This window comes from Chrysemys picta, chromosome 8, assembly GCF_011386835.1.
Source record: "Chrysemys picta bellii isolate R12L10 chromosome 8, ASM1138683v2, whole genome shotgun sequence".
Classification (NCBI taxonomy): Eukaryota; Metazoa; Chordata; order Testudines; family Emydidae; genus Chrysemys; species Chrysemys picta.
The window spans coordinates 108,257,178-108,275,114 of NC_088798.1; positions in this window are offsets into that span (position 1 = coordinate 108,257,178).

Here is a 17,937-nt window from a genome sequence, read left to right on the forward strand (position 1 = left end):
GGCATGGAAAATATTGAAATCAGTGTTAAAATAACAGGAAATAACCCACCATAACCACACCATTCAGGGAATTCAGAACTCAGTCAGGAAGTCCCCTTCATTCTTTAATTCACAGTCTTGTACCTAGAGACTGTACAGCATTCACATGATTCTACTGGCAGCAAGGTCTGGAGTAGACCAAAGCCAATTGAATTGTTCATACCACTCGTTATATGGGAGACTTCCCAGAGGCTTGTGCTTGGTCTGCGTGTCCTTCATTCCCTGCACAATGTCAATGCACCCAGCCCATTAGCATTATAAGGTCGGTCCAGATCTGTTACTCACTTCTGCAGACATCTTCTTGGCTCCGTAGGCATGAGTAGAGAGTGAGCAGAATGGTTAACACTTCGTCCTGCCTCCCGGTGCACTACGGTCTTGCGCTGCAGAAACATGAACATTGGGCAGGGCTATCTGAAGCAGCTTTTTTTCAAAGCATATCTCTCCATCCAGACTCGTTCATGGGGAAGCCTAGGCATAACCAAATTTATTCTCCCCCACCCCCATTCCAAATGAAGCCTTCTCTTCATGACTTTACTCGAAAATGTGGCCGGAATCAACACATCCCCAAATGTTCGCTACTTAATATAGCTTTAACTGGCTTAACTGATACAAGGCATTTTTAGAATAACATTAACATCTGGGCTGACCCCACCTCCCTCCCAAGCTTCAGCCTGTTGTTAATTAAAAGAGGCAAGTTATAAACCTCAGGAAATGGCAGCTGACCCTTAACGATGAATGTAATGCTATAATAATATGCAGGAAAAGGAAGGCATAGTCAAACTGCGGCCTAAACCACTCCTGGAATGATCTTTTTTCTTACCACACTACAGGCTTGCTGAAGGAAGTGGGAATATAGCCTCCCCTACCTCCTCACCTTTACGGGCTTCCTATCCAATTGCAGGAAGGCAGTTCACTAGGTGACATTTTCCCCCACCAAGAAAAATACCCCAGCATGATGTCAGGACTGGAGTCCCTGTGCTGCTGGAGCGGCCGGCTGTCTTTTAGGTGAAATATCAAACCACGGTCTTGGCCTCTTGCAGCCGTTTATTTCCCCTCACACTCTTTGCCAGGATAGAGATGGTTTAACCCGGGTGTCCTGGCAAAATATAAAGGAATTTTGTTCTGCCAGCCTACTTTGCCCATGCAGTGTCACTGAGATACTGGATTCTTCAGCCGTTAAGGTGATATTTTGTTTTACCCACCCACAAATGGTACTTTCCGTGTGTGAAGCGTGAAGGGACTGGGGAAGCAAAATCCCTACCCTGTAACTTGAGTGCAGGACCAGCCCTCAGCCCCTCCATGGAGGAGACTGCAAATGCTACTTACCGGTGGTGTCCAGGTCACTGGATCTGCATCACAGTACGTGTAGCAGGCTGCTGCTTGCTATGCCCCTAAAACCCGTGCACCAGCCAGTTGGGGGCCAGCATGATGCTTTCCCTGGATGGGCAGGGCATGTGGAGACTCTGTGTGTGGCAGCTCCTTTGAAACCACCCACCACAGAGGGCAAATGCAGGGTTGAAATGGCAAAAGCCTTATGTGGGGCTCGGGGGCGGGACTCCGGATACCCCGTTGACTTCTCTGTGCTGCCACAGACTCTGCGTGTGACCTCGTGCAAGTATCTCAGGCCAGAGACAAGGTAGGTCTAGTATTCTGGGACTGACGTGGCTATAACAACACTGCATGCATCTCTTAAGCCATAGTGTCAAAATTATTTGGGTGCCTAAAGATGCAACTAGTGGGATTTTTGAAATCACCCACACCAGTGGTTTTCAACCTGTGGTCCGCGGACCCCATGGGGTCCACAGACTATGTCTAAGATTTCCAAACAGGTCCGTATCTCCATTCGAAAGTTTTTAGGGGTTCGCAAATGAAAATAGGTTGAAAACCACTGGCCTAGATGTCTAACTCCCATTGAGTCTGATGGGAACTAGGGGCCTAGGCAATTTTCAGACCCAAATGTTTAAGCTTTTCCTTTCAAAATGACTTTTTGTTTCAATTGTTTAAATGTCCTGTATGCTATATTATGAAATAGTATACAATAAAAGAATCAAACCCCATATGTTTGGATTGACCTGAAACAATTTTTTTCCCCTGGAATTTTTTTTTACTGAGAATATTAAAAGTTTCAGGTTTCTACTTGTAATCAGAACAAAAAAAAAATCATAATTTTTGAAATCTTGAAATCCTCCGTGAACCGGAATGTCTATGTTCCGCCGCGCTCTGGTCTTTGGTGCCTCCCTTCTCCGTTTGTGAATAGTGGGGTGCCAAGGGTAAATATAGGGATGTTCTGGAGATGACGACGTTGAAGGTTGTGAGGTAAATACACTAAAGATACCATGGTAATGAGGACCATTTAAGTAACTTAGATTGTGTAGTTCTTCATTCCTCTGACCCCTAGTTTCCTAAAAATGAGGCAGCAAGTAAGTTCCAGCAAGCTAACTCACTACTACCAGGCCAGCTTCGCAAAGTGAAATTAGTTTTGCGTGTCTAAATTCTCCCCACAAATACCAGCTTCTCGCTCAGATCAAACGCTTGTGCATGCAAATATCAGTTACATGCCTCATTTGCACACCCGGTGCACGTGTGCATAAATTAAGTGCGCGCAACTCCCTGAATAAGTCCAGCGTTGCCAATCTGGCCCTTGTAGATTACATAATGAGCACCAGCCTCCTCTCACGGTACAGAGCAGCCACACGACACAGGTTGTGTTTCAGTTGTGGATGCAGTACCTCTGTGTTAAGTCTGCATGTCAATTTGTGTTTACAAACTTCTGTGGAATCCTTCCTCCAGCTGGACCCTCAGACTTGTCTCCCATTCCCATGACCAACCCAAGCTTTGCCTTAGCTGTATGCAGAGTGGGCTGGTATTCTATTCCCCGTCCATTCCCTTCTGGTGCTGGGTGGTCACCCACAGATGTCAGGAGGAACCAGGTGTCACAGGAGAGGTCTATCTGTATCTATTTGAGTAATAAGTTAATAGATAAGGTGCCAGTAGTTGGCAAGCAAGAACATGTAGCATAGCTCCCGGGTTTTTGTAGGACCGGTAAAACTTGTGCACTGCAAATGGCTTCTGTGCCTGCTCTTTACGTCAGCTGTTAACACGAGGTAACGGAACCCCCTCTGTGGTCTTTTTTTGGGAGGGCCTGATCCAGATCATTGCCTCCTGCAGTTCATTGAGGGGCTTTGGAAAAGGAATGTCCCCACCCCTTGGTAGTTTGAGCTGCTAAGCATTCCCCTGGTCTATGGCACAGTGGGGTAACTGGCGTCTCCACACCCTAAAATGGAGTGGGAAGGACAGCCAGTAGCCTCACCCTCCACTGACCATGGCTGAGGTAAGGTGGAGGGAGGTTCCACGGACGTTTGGGGAGTGGGTGGCTCCAGAATTCATAGAGTGCCCTGCAGAAACGCATGTGGAGTGAGAGTTCCTCTTGGAGCGGTGCTGGTCTATGTAGAAACCCAAATGGCAAAGAACAGCCCGGACGGTTGAGGCTTATGCGGCTGTGCTGATTTCACGCAGGGATCGTGCTGCCCACAGTTTGGGGGTGGGTCCCTAGAAAACGTGAATGGAAAATGTGGCTGTCGGTTACATTAGAACCCCAACCACATACCTGGTGGCACAAATAGATCCTGGAGCTGGCTCGGTGCAACAGGAGGAGTTGGGGTTATTGAACGGCAAAACCCTTTGAATAGAAGCTGCAGGGTTCATTTCCTGTGGCCCATAAGCACCAAACCCAGCAGGGTTCACATGGCACTAAAAAATATACCCCATGGCTTGTAAACAAACAAGTAGCATTTGGACAGATACATTTTATGCTCTCTCTGAGCTGACAGACCCAGGATATGAAACCATGAAAGGCTGGGTTATGATGGATACGCCCCCTGCCCCTTCTCTGTTTGAGGCCTGGGAAAGGTCAACTTTTGTCCTCTAAAATGTGTCAGTGCTATAAATACAACTGCATAATTTATTGCAATTCACTCGGCTAATTCATTGCAAACTATTAATAAACCCTCTTGAAATGCAGTACAATGCGCTTCTGTAATAAACAAGGAAAATATTTGCTTGATTCAAACCACACTGATGATGTTAAATTAATTTTGGAGAGAGACATTTTTAAGGCCTACAGGGATAAACTGAACCAGCAACTGGACGTGACAGTGCTTGCCCAGAGCACGTGTCGGAAAATGTTGGGGACGTGACCAAACCTTTTTGTCAATGGCTTAAAGCTGAGATAAGCTCCTCGTGTTTAAATTGGCAATCCTAATAGCTACCTGAATCCAATTCAATTCACTGCAGCTTGACTTGGAAGGCAATCGGTGATACAGTGTTAATGCCAACTAATCTGATAAAAATTGACACAATGACAATGAGGAGCCATTAGTACCAGGGGCTTTTTATGTTAGTGTAAATCCATCGCGTTTTACAAGGTTCCGGGTGTGCTGAGAGGTGGAAAAATCTTCCTTTGGAACAGGGGAGATGAAGTGGTGTAACTGGCGAGGAAAACGCTCCCTGTCACCGGCTTGTGCCAAACATTGCTGCAGAGCCTGCGCGTGTTACATGGCAAAATTCATCACAACTAATTTCTATTTGCCGTCTATTAGGCTACATTGTTTTGTCCTCAATGTCAGGTTAAATAATGAACCTCTCGCAATAGAGTAAATTAACCTCCACTTTATGTTCATGTCATTGTCAAATGGAAACATCACTTGTACAAATGAAAAAGATTCATTAGTAAAGCTAATGCATAAGCTCCACTCCAGTAAAAGATAAGAGCGATTGAGGCGTTGTCATAATGCGGTGTCGAACCACCGGCTTGTTATTTATGATGCCTGCCATAATCTTTGGAGATTATTTTCAGCAATGGCAATTAGCACACAATGCATCAGGAACAATTATGGAACAATGTCTTAGCTTGACAGGTACGGCACACTGCTGCAGGCGAGCTATGATCCATGAGAAATTCAATCAAATCTGCATGCTGCAGGGAGTTTATTAATATTTCTCCTTCCGAGGCAGTTTGAAAGGCAGCTACGCTTGACCAGCCACCCAAAAATACTTAGCAGCGTGACATGAGTGCTTTCCTTGTTAGCATGCACCTGTTTGCACAGAGACTTCCTCTGACTTGTGCCTGATTAAGATAGTATCAGTGTGTTGGCTGTTTACTATAACAAGGAGCCAAGTGGTGCTTCTGCCATTTAGCCACTGTACTTAGTTCAGAGGGTGTTAATGTTGCTAAAGACATTTTGCAACCCAGGGGCCAGAACCTCAGTTGGTGTAAATACCCATCACTCGGTTGAAGTCTATGGGTCTGTTCTGTTTGGCCTAAGGGACCGCATTGTGCACAGCTGGGGGACGGTCCATTGTAAAGCAGGAATGGAAAAAGTGTCTGTCAGCTACACTCGTGCCCCAACCATGTACTCAGCTGCACAAACCGATCCCGGAGCTGGCTCAATGTGTAAGGAGGAGTGGGAGGCAGAAGAAAACTGCAATTGGGCAGCAGGTGTGGCCCGGTCCTGTGGCTCCCCAGATGGGGCTATGGGAATTACGAGCTCCTGCTCTGTAGTGGCTCCTGCAAAGAGCTAGCAAGGGGAGTGGGGACAGGGACATGGTCCCTGTGTAGTTTCTGGGTCTCTCGGTCTCCTTTCTTCACGCCTTGTCTGAGGCAGATGTGCACAGGCCATCTAGCTACCTATTATTAATTTATAGATTTGCATTGGGGTTCATCTGGAGGCCCCTTGCAAGATTAGGGCCTATTGTAGATAGTAGGAGACAGCCCCTGCCCTGGAGAGCTTACAGTATGGACAAGAAAGGCAATGGCTGGGAGGGGAGGAGGAAAGGATTATTATCCCAATTTTTACCAGTGGGGAGCTGAGGTACAGGGACACCACGTGACATATGCAAGGTCACACAAGGAGTCCATGGTAGAGCCAGGAACTGAATTCCGGTTTCTCAAGTCCTACTCCAGGGTCTTCGCTACAAGGCCATCGTCCATCTCCCAACAAAAGAAGATGGAAAGGCTCTATCACGTGACTTGTTTTCAGTCAAGTGTGTGAATCAAGATGAGCAAATGAAACAGCAATATGCTATGGTGCAGAAATACAGAAAACGCCAATGGCCTGAATTTCCGTAAGAATATCTTGCCCTTCTCTTTGGACGTTCTGGCCCCTTTGGGTCACAACTGGAACGGAGCCCTTTTGAAAAGTGGGCTATAGGGAGAGGATGGGCTGAATGGCTCTGAGGTGCACTGTTTCTGAGTTCTGTAGATGCAAGACGCCTGATATAAAAATGTAACGCTGCACGGACTAGCATGTCAGACATAGGCATTCCAAAATTAAGGGAACTCATCCGACAGGAAGGGTCTCTGCACTTAACTGTTTGCTCAGGCTTTTCATGACTACAAGCTATTCTGTTCAATAAAAACTGCTGCTTACTATAGCAACCGCCGCAACAGGTGGGATGGATAGGCAATGCCCCTGGCCTCTGAAATACAGAAAGAAACCCTGACCAGATTCTGCTCTCAGTGAAATCAGGAGTGAGTCCATTGACTTCAGTGGAGTGATTTACACCAGTGCACGAGAGGGCAGGATTCGCCCAATGGATGTAACGGGAAATTCAGGGCATCACACATCTGATTCTGCGCCACAGGAGTCAATGGGAATTTTTGCAGGGCTATCATCTGCCCCTGTTCTGATCAACAATGGCCCCTTCCTTTGCACAGCACCTGGGCAGATTATTTGTGTTTCTAGCAAAAGTACCTTATGAGTGAGGGTGGCGGTGTACCTGCTGCTGTGACTCAGTGTACAAAGAAATGGGCAGACCGTGCTTCACAGCCCAGAAGCTCCCACCCCCATGCCTCTTTGTGGCTGCTCTTTAGGGTGTTTAGAGCAGCTTCTCTCTCAGTTTGGAGACAAGGTAGAATTATGGTGGAAAACTTCCGTCTCAGGCTACTCATGGGTTGTCTGGCATAAGTCTGCCAGCACCTGTCAGCTAACATCTGGATTCGGGTGTGCCCTAAGGGAGTCATCCTGCTCAGGGGATGCAAAGGGTCCCAAAAGCAGACCCAGTGCTGTTCCACTGCGCAAGATGGGGGCAAAACTTGGGGAGAGGCACAAAACAAGCACATGCCTCGTATGGTCCCAAACCCATATCTACGGGGGTGCTTTGTTCAGCAATACACAGAGGGTGCTTGAGGAGGCGTGGGGGAGACTTGGGGAAAGAAGGATTGACAGCTATGTGGATCCCCTTTGCCTTCCCTTCCCCACATATATATGTGTGTGTGTGTTTGTGTGTGTGTTTGTGTGTGTGTGTGTGTGTGTTTGTATGCACTAGAGACTAGATTCCTCCCCCATCCATCTCTGTGGAGTATCTCAGGTAGGAGCTGGGAAAGTAGTTTGCCCCATATGCTTAGGGGATGCGATTTCAATTTACACCCACATATTATATTAATAGGAGGAGAGAAGCCTTTAGAACTTCGATACGGTTCTGGATGGATGGTGGGGGGAACCACCGGTTGCATTTAGTGGCACCAACCCTATTATAAAAACATTAGTCAGAGAAGAATAGTTTCTTTGTGCTTATTTGAACGTCATTTCCAATGGGAATGGGAAATGCCAAATAATGTTTGTGTTTAAAAACCATGCTATGCCTTTTAGTCCCTAGGCCCCTTGCACACAAACTCTTCCCTTCCTCTCATTTGGTATTTAAATGTACGGATGGTTTATGATGAGGGGCAGGGGGACAGAGAGAGCAGGACAAAGTGGCTTTAAGTCGCTCTTTTTTTGGGCTACCATCTGTTCCTTGGCTGTGGTGAAACGGAAGGCGCAAGAAAGTGGTTGATGCCATAACTTGCCAAGAGAAATTGAGGACGATCCCCAGAATCCCCAGGGAGGTGGGTTTGGCAGGAGGTGTCTCCTCAGCCGGTCTAAAGCTGTGCAGAATTTTGGCTGCATTTATTTTTTGCTTAGAATCAGACAGTATTATCTGAACTGGTGGTAGCACCTGGAGGCTCCAACCCCGCTGTGTTAGATACCCTACAAAGGCATAACAAAAGACAGTCCTTACCCTAAAGATCTTACAATCCGAGTGTAACAAAACCAGAAAGATGTAACAAACAGCTGTAACAATGGGACAATTACGATCAGTTTAACTCTTCAGGTCTGGAAGTACAGTAGAACTCTATACCCAATTGAAGCAGTAGGAGGATTTTAGGTGGGCAGAGGAGAGTATAAATATTAGATTTCATATATGGCCAGGACACTGGATTTAATACCCCCACTTTTATAGAAAGCGTCTTGGGATATTTCCAAAATCCAAAACTGAAGCGCATAAGAATAGCCACAAAGGGTCAGACCAGTGGTCCATTTAGCCCAGTAGCCTGTCTTCCAGCAGTGGCTGGTGCCAGATGATGGACCTGTCCTCCATGAACTTATCTAATTCTTTTTTTGAGCCCAGTTATAATTTTGCCCTTCATAATATCCCCTGGCAATGAATTCCACAGGTTGACTGTACATTGTGTGAAGAAGTACTTCATTCTGTTTGTTTAGAACCTGCTTCCTATTAATTTAATTGGATGACCCATGATTCTTGTGTTATATGAAGAGGTAAATAACACTTCCGTATTCATTTTTCTCCACATCATTCATGATTTTATAAACCTTTATGGTTGTCTCTTTTCTAAAATGAACAGTCCCAGTCTTTTTAATCTCTCCTCATATGGAAGCTGTTCCATACCACTAATCATTTTTGTTGCCCTTCTCTGTACTTTTTCCAATTCTAATATATCTTTTTTGAGATGGGGCGACCACATCTGCACACGGTATTCAAGATGTGGGTGTACCATGGATTTATATAGTGGCATTAGGATATTTTCTGTCTTATTATCTATCCCTTTTCTAATGGCTCCTAACATTCTGTTTGCTTTTTTGACTGCCACTGCACATTGAGTGGATGTTTTCAGAGTACTATCCACAATGACTCCAAGATCTCGTTCTTGAGTGGTTACAGCTAATTTAGACCCCATTATTTTGTATGCATACCTGGGATTACATTTTCCAGTGTGCATTATATTGCATTTATCAACACTGAATTTTATCTGCCATTTTGTTGCCCCCTCACCCAGTTGTGTGAGATCCCTTTGTAACTCTTTGCAGTCTGCCTGGGACTTAACTATCTTGAGGAATTTTGTATCATCTGCAAATTTTGTCACCTCACTGTTCACCCCTTTCCCCAGATCATTTATGAATATGTTGAACAGCATTGGTTCCAGTACAGATCCTTAGGAGACCTCGCTATTTATCTCTCTAATGTGAAAAATTGATCATTTATTCCTATACATTGTTTCTTATCTTTTACCAGTTACTGATCCATGAGAGGACATTCCCCCTTATCCCATGACAGCTTACTTTTCTTAAGAGCCTTTGGTGAGGGACTTATACCAGAAAAACTGTGTAGGAAGAACACCTGAGGATCAGCATGGTGCATCAAACATGTGGACTCTGCCACAAGGCGTTTCTAGAAACCTATGCTATTGCCATGAAGGAGACAAAGGCCTTGGCTACACTTACCCGCTAGTTCGGCGGCTGGCAATCGAACTTCTGGGTTCGACTTATCGCGTCTAGTCTGGACGCGATAAGTCGAACCCGGAAGTGCTCGCCGTTGACTGCGGTACTCCAGCTCGGCGAGAGGAGTACCGCGGAGTCGACGGGGGAGCCTGCCTGTCGCGTGTGGACCAAGGTAAGTTCGAACTAAGGTACTTCGACTTCAGCTACGTTATTCACGTAGCTGAAGTTGTGTACCTTAGTTCGAATTAGGGGGGTAGTGTAGACCAAGCCAAAGAGATTCTACTTCTCCCTTGCCATAGAATCAGCAAAATAATGTCCAGAAGAACTCTTCTGGCTCTTACATTGTTCTGTGAAGGCCAGATTGAGCAGCTCTCACTGCAAGGGTTAATCTTATTTCACAGAAGAGATCCCCTGTCCCTGGGATAGTCTCATGGACCATTGAGAACAATAAGCTGAAGTCAAGACCAAGACACTGGTCCCAGTGTTCTGCTGGGTGGGACTGCAAGCTGAGGTCACTGAGGATCAGGAGATCAAGTTTATGTCCCACCTAACAAAAGAGGTGAGTGTGTGTGTGGGGGGGTTGCTTGGTGTTGAGTCAGTTTGAATGTCAGTCTACCACTTATCAATGGGTTATTTTGGTATTCAAAGCCACCTTGAAGAATTTAGGGCTATTGCACACCTTTGCAGTTTATATAATAAAATAGTTCCTGGTCAGCTCTACTGTCAGTGAAGAATTATGTATGCTTGGCCTTGTATAATTAATCAGATGTCTTGATGTATACGGTTCCCTCAGCATATCACTCGATGGCAAGCAGCAGTGCATTGACAAAAGTAGAGAAAAAGGGAATAATAAGACAAGTACACATAAAAATAATTCTTTCTCTTAAGACATATTTTTCCATTCAGTAATTTGAAAAAATAACCATCTGGAAAAAATCATATTATGGATGAGGCGTGACACGACATTTACAACAAATATTTTTGCTGCTATTATCAGTACCAACTCTTTGCTCAGTCAAAAGTGGTATATTCAGATACCTGTACATTGTTCAGTAACTAAAAAGGCCCTGAAGTAAATCAACATGGGGTGCTAATATGCTTTAAACATTCACATATCCCTGTGTTTATTCTTCTTTCCAACACATATTTTTTGCATCTAGCATTTGCCTTTGGTTCCTTGCCTTTTGCCCTTGCAGTCTCGGCAGAGTGACATTTAATGTCACTGTTACAGAGGGAGCCCAGATCTAAATAAAAGTATGAGGAGGCCACAAGTTCAAGAGCATAAATGAGGCAAAGATTCCGAAAGAAATCATTGACAAAACGAGTTCTAAATCATGTGAAACTTTGTTCACCCCTAAAGGAGAGATTACATTTATACATCATGGTCTTCAGAATGCTTTGGGTCCTGGTAGGCAAGCGGGTTAGAAATGAAACAACTTATGTCATCCTCTTTGCTGGTTTGAAGCCTTGTAATTTACAATGTCATGGGCCACGGTACTTAAAATCAGTGCGTAAATATACATGCTGGAGCTTGAATTAAAAATCTCTCTCTCTCCTTCTGTTTGAGTGACATTCACCCTGGTGGAGAGGGCCAACACAAAGCACCATTTCAGTCCCAGGTCTTACGGGGTTTGAAGCGATGCACAAGCCTGCACTGGGTCTCTGCACAAAGGTGAATTTCCCCTTTGGGCCCAATCTAGTGCCTATTGCAGTCAGCGGAAAGACTCCCATTGACCTGAAAGGATATTGTATCAGGCCCCCGGAGAAGATTCTAGAGTCACCTTAGACACAGAAACCTGCTTTGGTTTAGTCGTAAGCCCATGGGGTGAGAGAGGCTGTACACTGTTCATCAGCGGACCAAGGGAGCTTTAGGACAACAGCAGTGAGGTTATGTTTTGTATAAGCTGTAAAGGGCAGATGTATTGTGCAAGCGTGAATGGAACTGAATTGGTCTCCTGGATGCGAAAGGATGGAAACTGTGTCTTCATTCCCAAAGGAGTCAACAATTCTCGGTCCCACTTTAGAATCCAAAAGAAACCAACAAAGAGTTGAAGTATTCATCACTCATGGATCAAGGAAATTGGTGCTGCAGTATAAAATATATATAAAATATAAAAATGCATCTGGGCTTGAACCATAACATTTGGACTCAGATCAGAAATTTCCAGAGCCAGGGCTGATGCACAGTTTTAGCAGTTCCCTGTAGAAAGACTGGGGCAGTAGTGAAGTTCAGATGCAACTGTTCCCAAAGTTTGGGGGTGTTTGGAGGTGGGGGTTTGGTTGGGGCCTGCCTCTATATACATGTGTGAGAGGGAACATAAAGAAAAGCTCCCTCTGTAGTGCTCTGTGAATCACGCAAGCTGGGTGTGTTACAAACCCCAAATCTGGGCTGGGTTCACCAAAAAGATGTCAGGATTTTTGACACTGAATGCACCGTTCTGTGTAGCTTCTGCAATGTTGAGTAACAAATGGAGTAAAGAAACAGTTGCATGACCCAGATGATCAGCGCATAGCAACCATGCTGAAAGGAAATGCAGCTGCAAATGTACAGCGGTGATGGCCATTCATCCAGCAAGACGAGCCCATAAGTGAAGCAGGCACATCACCAACATCCTAAAAGCAGAGGTGGCCCAGCTAAGATAGTAATTATGAATCCTATCCTTCCCCCAGTGAAGTGAATGGGAAAACACCACATACAAGCCTGATCACACCTTCCCTACAGACGCTCCTAACATAATGCCATCTGTTGGAACGCGCTACAGCTCTGGGTCACCAAAGCAGGCTGCTGACGCTTTATCACAGCATCTCTTCTTCCAGAGGGGCTCACGGCCTCTCCAGAAGTGCCACATACAGAAATAGGGAGTCCCAGGCCTGTACGTTTCACCAGATGGCAACAGAAATCTGTGATAGTCCTCATAAGAAAGGCAACCCGTGGAGAAGCCCCAGCACCTGGCCTAAAAAAGTGAATACGTGGAAGATACTGTATCTATTTATAGCCATTCCATTCATTACACACTATTTTATAAAAGATATTTTTAAATATACCCAGGCTAATATTTACATGTATTTGATAAACTATAAGCATAAAGCTTTCTGGAAATTCACCCTGCTGTCTTGTATGGAATGTGAACACAACTTACACACATACATCCACAACAGAAAGGTGACCAATATCCAAGCTAATTTTAAACAGATCATTTTCCTTTTAAGCCCTGCTGTAAAGCTATCTGCTGAACTGCCTCTACAAAATAGTAGGGTAGCAGACAAGCCTGGCTTCAATTTTAGCACTGTTTTTTGATGCCCCCATACACTGAAATCACTTTCTTGAAATGGTAACTTGGGTCCTTCCTAATCGCAGCATGTTACTACTTAGACATAAACGGGAAAGTGTTTCTTTCTCTGGGAGGGAGGGTAGGTGGGAATGAATCTTCTTAATGAAAATCAATAGCCTAAAATTTGAAATCAGTTGATGCAACTGTCTATGCAATTCAACTTCCTTATTAACAGAGTCACCCAATCAGCTTCATGTGCTCCCTGTTGCTAGGTTGCCTCCATAAACAAATTGATTAATTGATTTTTTTCCGAGGCCTTTTAGTGTAAGCAGGTCAGGTAGCTATGATTTCATGTTGCTTATCTACTTAGTGGTAGCGCTGCAATTCAGCTCAGAATTCCAGTTCCTTGTCTCAGTGATAAGGGATTACATCTTAAATTCAGATGTGGACCCAAACTGGGACTTCAAACCTCTTGGCAAATGGGGCAGAGAGATGATTGGGGTTAGAATTTCAGTGTAGGGGAAGGTAAAGTATAGATTTGGGACCCCTAGATCAGAACCCACCCCTACAGTCTTAGGCCTAGGTTGGATTTAAAAATCAGAGAAGATCCATTTTTCTTTTGGTGCTTCATCCAAGCCAAATCTTGGCCGAAAACTTGTTAGAGCGGCTGATCTTATGATATTTCCACCGTTGGAGGCTAAACTCTAGCAAGAACAACTGTGTAGGAGATGTCAAATATGGTTCCTCGCCCGCATTTTGGTCTTCAGCCTGAACCCCAGAGCCTAGTTTAATCTTTACCCAGATGTGAAGACTGCCTCCTCAGCCCATCTGCAAAAGGGTTTTTGTCAGAATTAAAAGTAAACCCAGACAAATATTCTACGTGTTTTCAGGCGCACTGCCCGATATACTGCAGCCCAGTTCCAAGAAAGCTGCACCCATTTTGCTTAGCACATTGCTGCTTGAAAATATCAGAGGGGTAGCCATGTTCGTCTGAATCTGTAAAAAGCAACAGAGGGTCCTGTGGCACCTTTAAGACTAACAGAAGTATTGGGAGCATAAGCTTTCGTGGGTAAGAACCTCACTTCTTCAGATGCAAGTAATGGAAATCTCCAGAGGCAGGTATAAATCAGTATGGAGATAATGAGGTTAGTTCAATCAGGGAGGGTGAGGTGCTCTGCTAGCAGTTGAGGTGTGAACACCAAGGGAGGAGAAACTGCTTCTGTAGTTGGATAGCCATTCACAGTCTTTGTTTAATCCTGAGCTGATGGTGTCAAATTTGCAAATGAACTGGAGCTCAGCAGTTTCTCTTTGGAGTCTGGTCCTGAAGTTTTTTTGCTGTAAGATGGATATCTTTACATCTGCTATTGTGTGGCCAGGGAGGTTGAAGTGTTCTCCTACAGGTTTTTGTATATTGCCATTCCTGATATCTGACTTGTGTCCATTTATCCTCTTGCATAGTGACTGTCCAGTTTGGCCAATGTACATAGCAGAGGGGCATTGCTGGCATATGATGGCATTTATAACATTGGTGGACGTTCAGGTGAATGAACCGGTGATGTTGTAGCTGATCTGGTTAGGTCCTGTGATGGTGTTGCTGGTGTAGATATGTGGGCAGAGTTGGCATCGAGGTTTGTTGCATGGGTTGGTTCCTGAGTTAGAGTTGTTATGGTGCGGTGTGTGGTTGCTGATGAGAATATGCTTAAGGTTGGCGGGTTGTCTGTGGGTGAGGACTGGCCTGCCTCCCAAGGTCTGTGAAAGTGAGGGATCATTGTCCAGGATGGGTTGTAGATCACTGATGATGTGTTGGAGAGGTTTAAGCTGAGGTGATGGGCAGTGGAGTTCTGTTGGTTTCTTTTTTGGGCCTGTCTTGTAGCAGGAGGTTTCTGGGTTCACGTCTGGCTCTGTTGATTTGTTTCTTTATTTCCTTGTGTGGGTATCGTAGTTTTGAGAATGCTTGGTGAAGATCTTGTAGGTGTTGGTCTCTGTCTGAGGGGTTGGAGCAGATGCGGTTGTACCTCAGCGCTTGGCTGTAGACAATGGATCGTGTGGTGTGTCCAGGGTGGACCACTTCCTAGACACCACAGTACAAATAAGCGATGGCCACGTTAACACCACCCTATACCGAAAACCCACCGACCGCTATGCCTACCTTCATGCCTCCAGCTTCCACCCCGGAAGGGAGCCCAACAGGGACAGACGGCCCCACGGACAGGTTTTTTTTGACACCCCAATAGAGATTTTAAAAGGTTTTTTACCTTTATTGTGGTGCCATTGGGTTTGGAGCGGAACGATTTGTAGCAGCTGCCAGTACCTTTGCGGGCGTTGCCATCCTGGACAAGCCCCCAAATTGTCGGAGAATAACAGAGTTCTCACTTTTTGTTTGGGTACAGCAAATTAGATACTTTAGCTCTCTCCCTCTATGCAATTAATAGAAAGAAAATAAACAGGTTTTTTAACAGGTAAACAATGACAGCAAGCATTTATACCTTTTGTTACAGACAATAATGAGCAACAGCTGCATTTTGTTTATACATAGGTCATTTTAATATTTTGTTTTGCTCACTAATGTAGACTCTTAGTCTACATTCCATATTATTTACACATTATTTACACAAGGTCGCAATAACTTTTCACACAGTTCTTTTCCACTTGCCTTACACATTTCTTGCTTCTACAAATTTAGCGTTATTAGGGTTACAGTTAGCCTAACTTTTGCTAACAAACTGTCACGCATTGCATCCCCTTCCTGTTAGTTTTTTTTTTTTTTGCTTCCACACTTACATTGGATGTTAGCTGTCTTTCTGGGGAGTTGGGCTCCTGGTGGGGAGCTTGCAAGTGGAGCTGAGCAAAACCCAGGCGTTCAGCTTCCCACACTGCCCCTTTTAGGTCAGTGGAAGCGTTTCTGGTGACCGAAGGAAGGTAGTGTGGACATGCACCACCACAGTGGCTGTAAGTCAACCTAATATAGGTCGATTTAAGTTTTTAGTGTAGACAGAACCACAGTTTGGGGAACAATGGATCTTCCTGCTGTTTCCTCTGCCCAAGGGAAGAAGGTTGAGGGCCTTAAAGCTGGCATTGCAGATAAAGTCACTTGCGATGATGATAATTAGAGTTAGCTGAAATTTCTATACAGTTTTTTAAAATGAAAAACAGACTTTTATGAATTCAGCAGCCAGCCCCCCCGCCCCCCCCACCACATTTGTATGTGTGTGTATGTAGACATTGTCTGGGTTTTAACAAAATTTTCAAAATTTTGATACTCCCATTCCCCCCTAAACACCCCCCCCTTTCTACCTTTTCCCCCCTGTTTTTCTTTAGCCAGTGAATGCAATAGCATAAATGTTGTCCAATTTCCCCACCCCCATACTCTTTTCATGTTTTTTCCCCCATGTTTCCTTTAACAACTTTTCAAAAGCTGCAGAATGACGGAAGTAAAAATGGAAAAGAGAAAGAATTAAAAAAAAGGGGTGAGGGAGGAACCCTGGTCACCGTCTCTTCCATTCCATTACATTCAGCAGCAAAAAGGGGGAGAGAAAGGAAAGAAACAAGCAAACAAAAAATGGCAATAAAAAATACAAACTGAAAATTCATTCTGTTTTTGAATGAAAATGACTGAAAACTTTCAAAAAACCTTCTCCCCCCCCCCATTTTCCCACCTCTTCCAATACTATAAAAAGGTCAGGTGACAACAGTTGACTTAGAAATACTAAGATTAAAGGAGCATATTGTGATCTCTTGACCTCAATGAGGCTCATTTGAATGACTGTTCACTGACCTGAGTAACCGGTTCAGAATCTGTCCCTTTAACTGCAAACTGGATTGTCAAATAGATTTCATAGTTTCTACCTGAGATGGGCTGAGCCGTCTGGTTTGGAATCCAGATTTAGGTTTTGGGTTTGAGCCTGAAATCACGTGAGATTTTCTTCTAAAATTTGGTCCAAGAGCAACAGACATCTTGAGAGATTGGGTGTCTTGAGAGATTTCTGCTGTCTTGAAATACCAGGAAAGCAGCTGTTCTAATGAAACTTGGGCCCTTCTCTGGTTTTAGCATCAATGTGGAATCAAACCATACTGGTGAATTCAGACCTTGGAATTCAACCATCCTGAAATTTGGAGGTGTTCATTTTAAGGTTTTGGTTTTTACCTATCTCTAATCAAAACACAATGACATGTTTGTTTCTCACCAAGACAGTACTTAGCTCACTCCGCTAAACAAACGGAAGGTAGGAATGCCGATGCCCAGGGCCCTGCAGTGAGTCAGTGGCAAAGTGCAGAACAGAACTCAGGAATCCTGATGCTCATTCCTCTGAGCTAACCAAAGGGCAACATTGCGTATCTCCATGAATCTAAAGATGGGATGGAATTGGGCCCCTCCTGCTCCAGCTTATAAAATATAAACTTTATATTCATTACAAAATATAACAAATGGAAAAGCCAAATGGTAAAATTGGTGGATTATAATTTCCTTTCTATGCTGCCTTCATTTATAAACCAATTATGTGGAGTTTTTCTATTGGAATTACCCTGCTGCCAAACAATAATATGAAGAATATTTTAAAATTAGTCAGACATAATATCTTGCATCCCTATGTTCTGATATCATCATTATTAATAATATTTAAACATTAATAATTTGTGTTGTGATAGCGCCTGGCAACCCCAGTCATGGTCCAGGGGCCCACTGTGTGAGGTGCTGTACAAACAGAACAGAAAGATGGTCCCAAAGCTCTTAGAGTGTAAGTGTAATGACAAGAGACAGCAGGTGAATACAGACAAGGAAACAATGAGACAATAATGTTCTAGTGTTTCTAGTATCAGTAAGTGCAGAATGCAGAGGAAGGGTGATGCTGAGTCCATAGATTTTTCAAGGAAAAAAGGATGAATCACAAAACATTTCTCATTTGCTTCCACCTCATCCCAGACTGTTGTCGACACCACTGATTACACCAGTAAGACATGCACTTAAAACTCTCTTCCGCTTGAGGCAGCCATACTCTTCCCCAGCCTGCATTGCTTCCTTCTGTGAGCACTACAGCCCCTCTGTATATTTTCTCATTGCAGTAGAACAT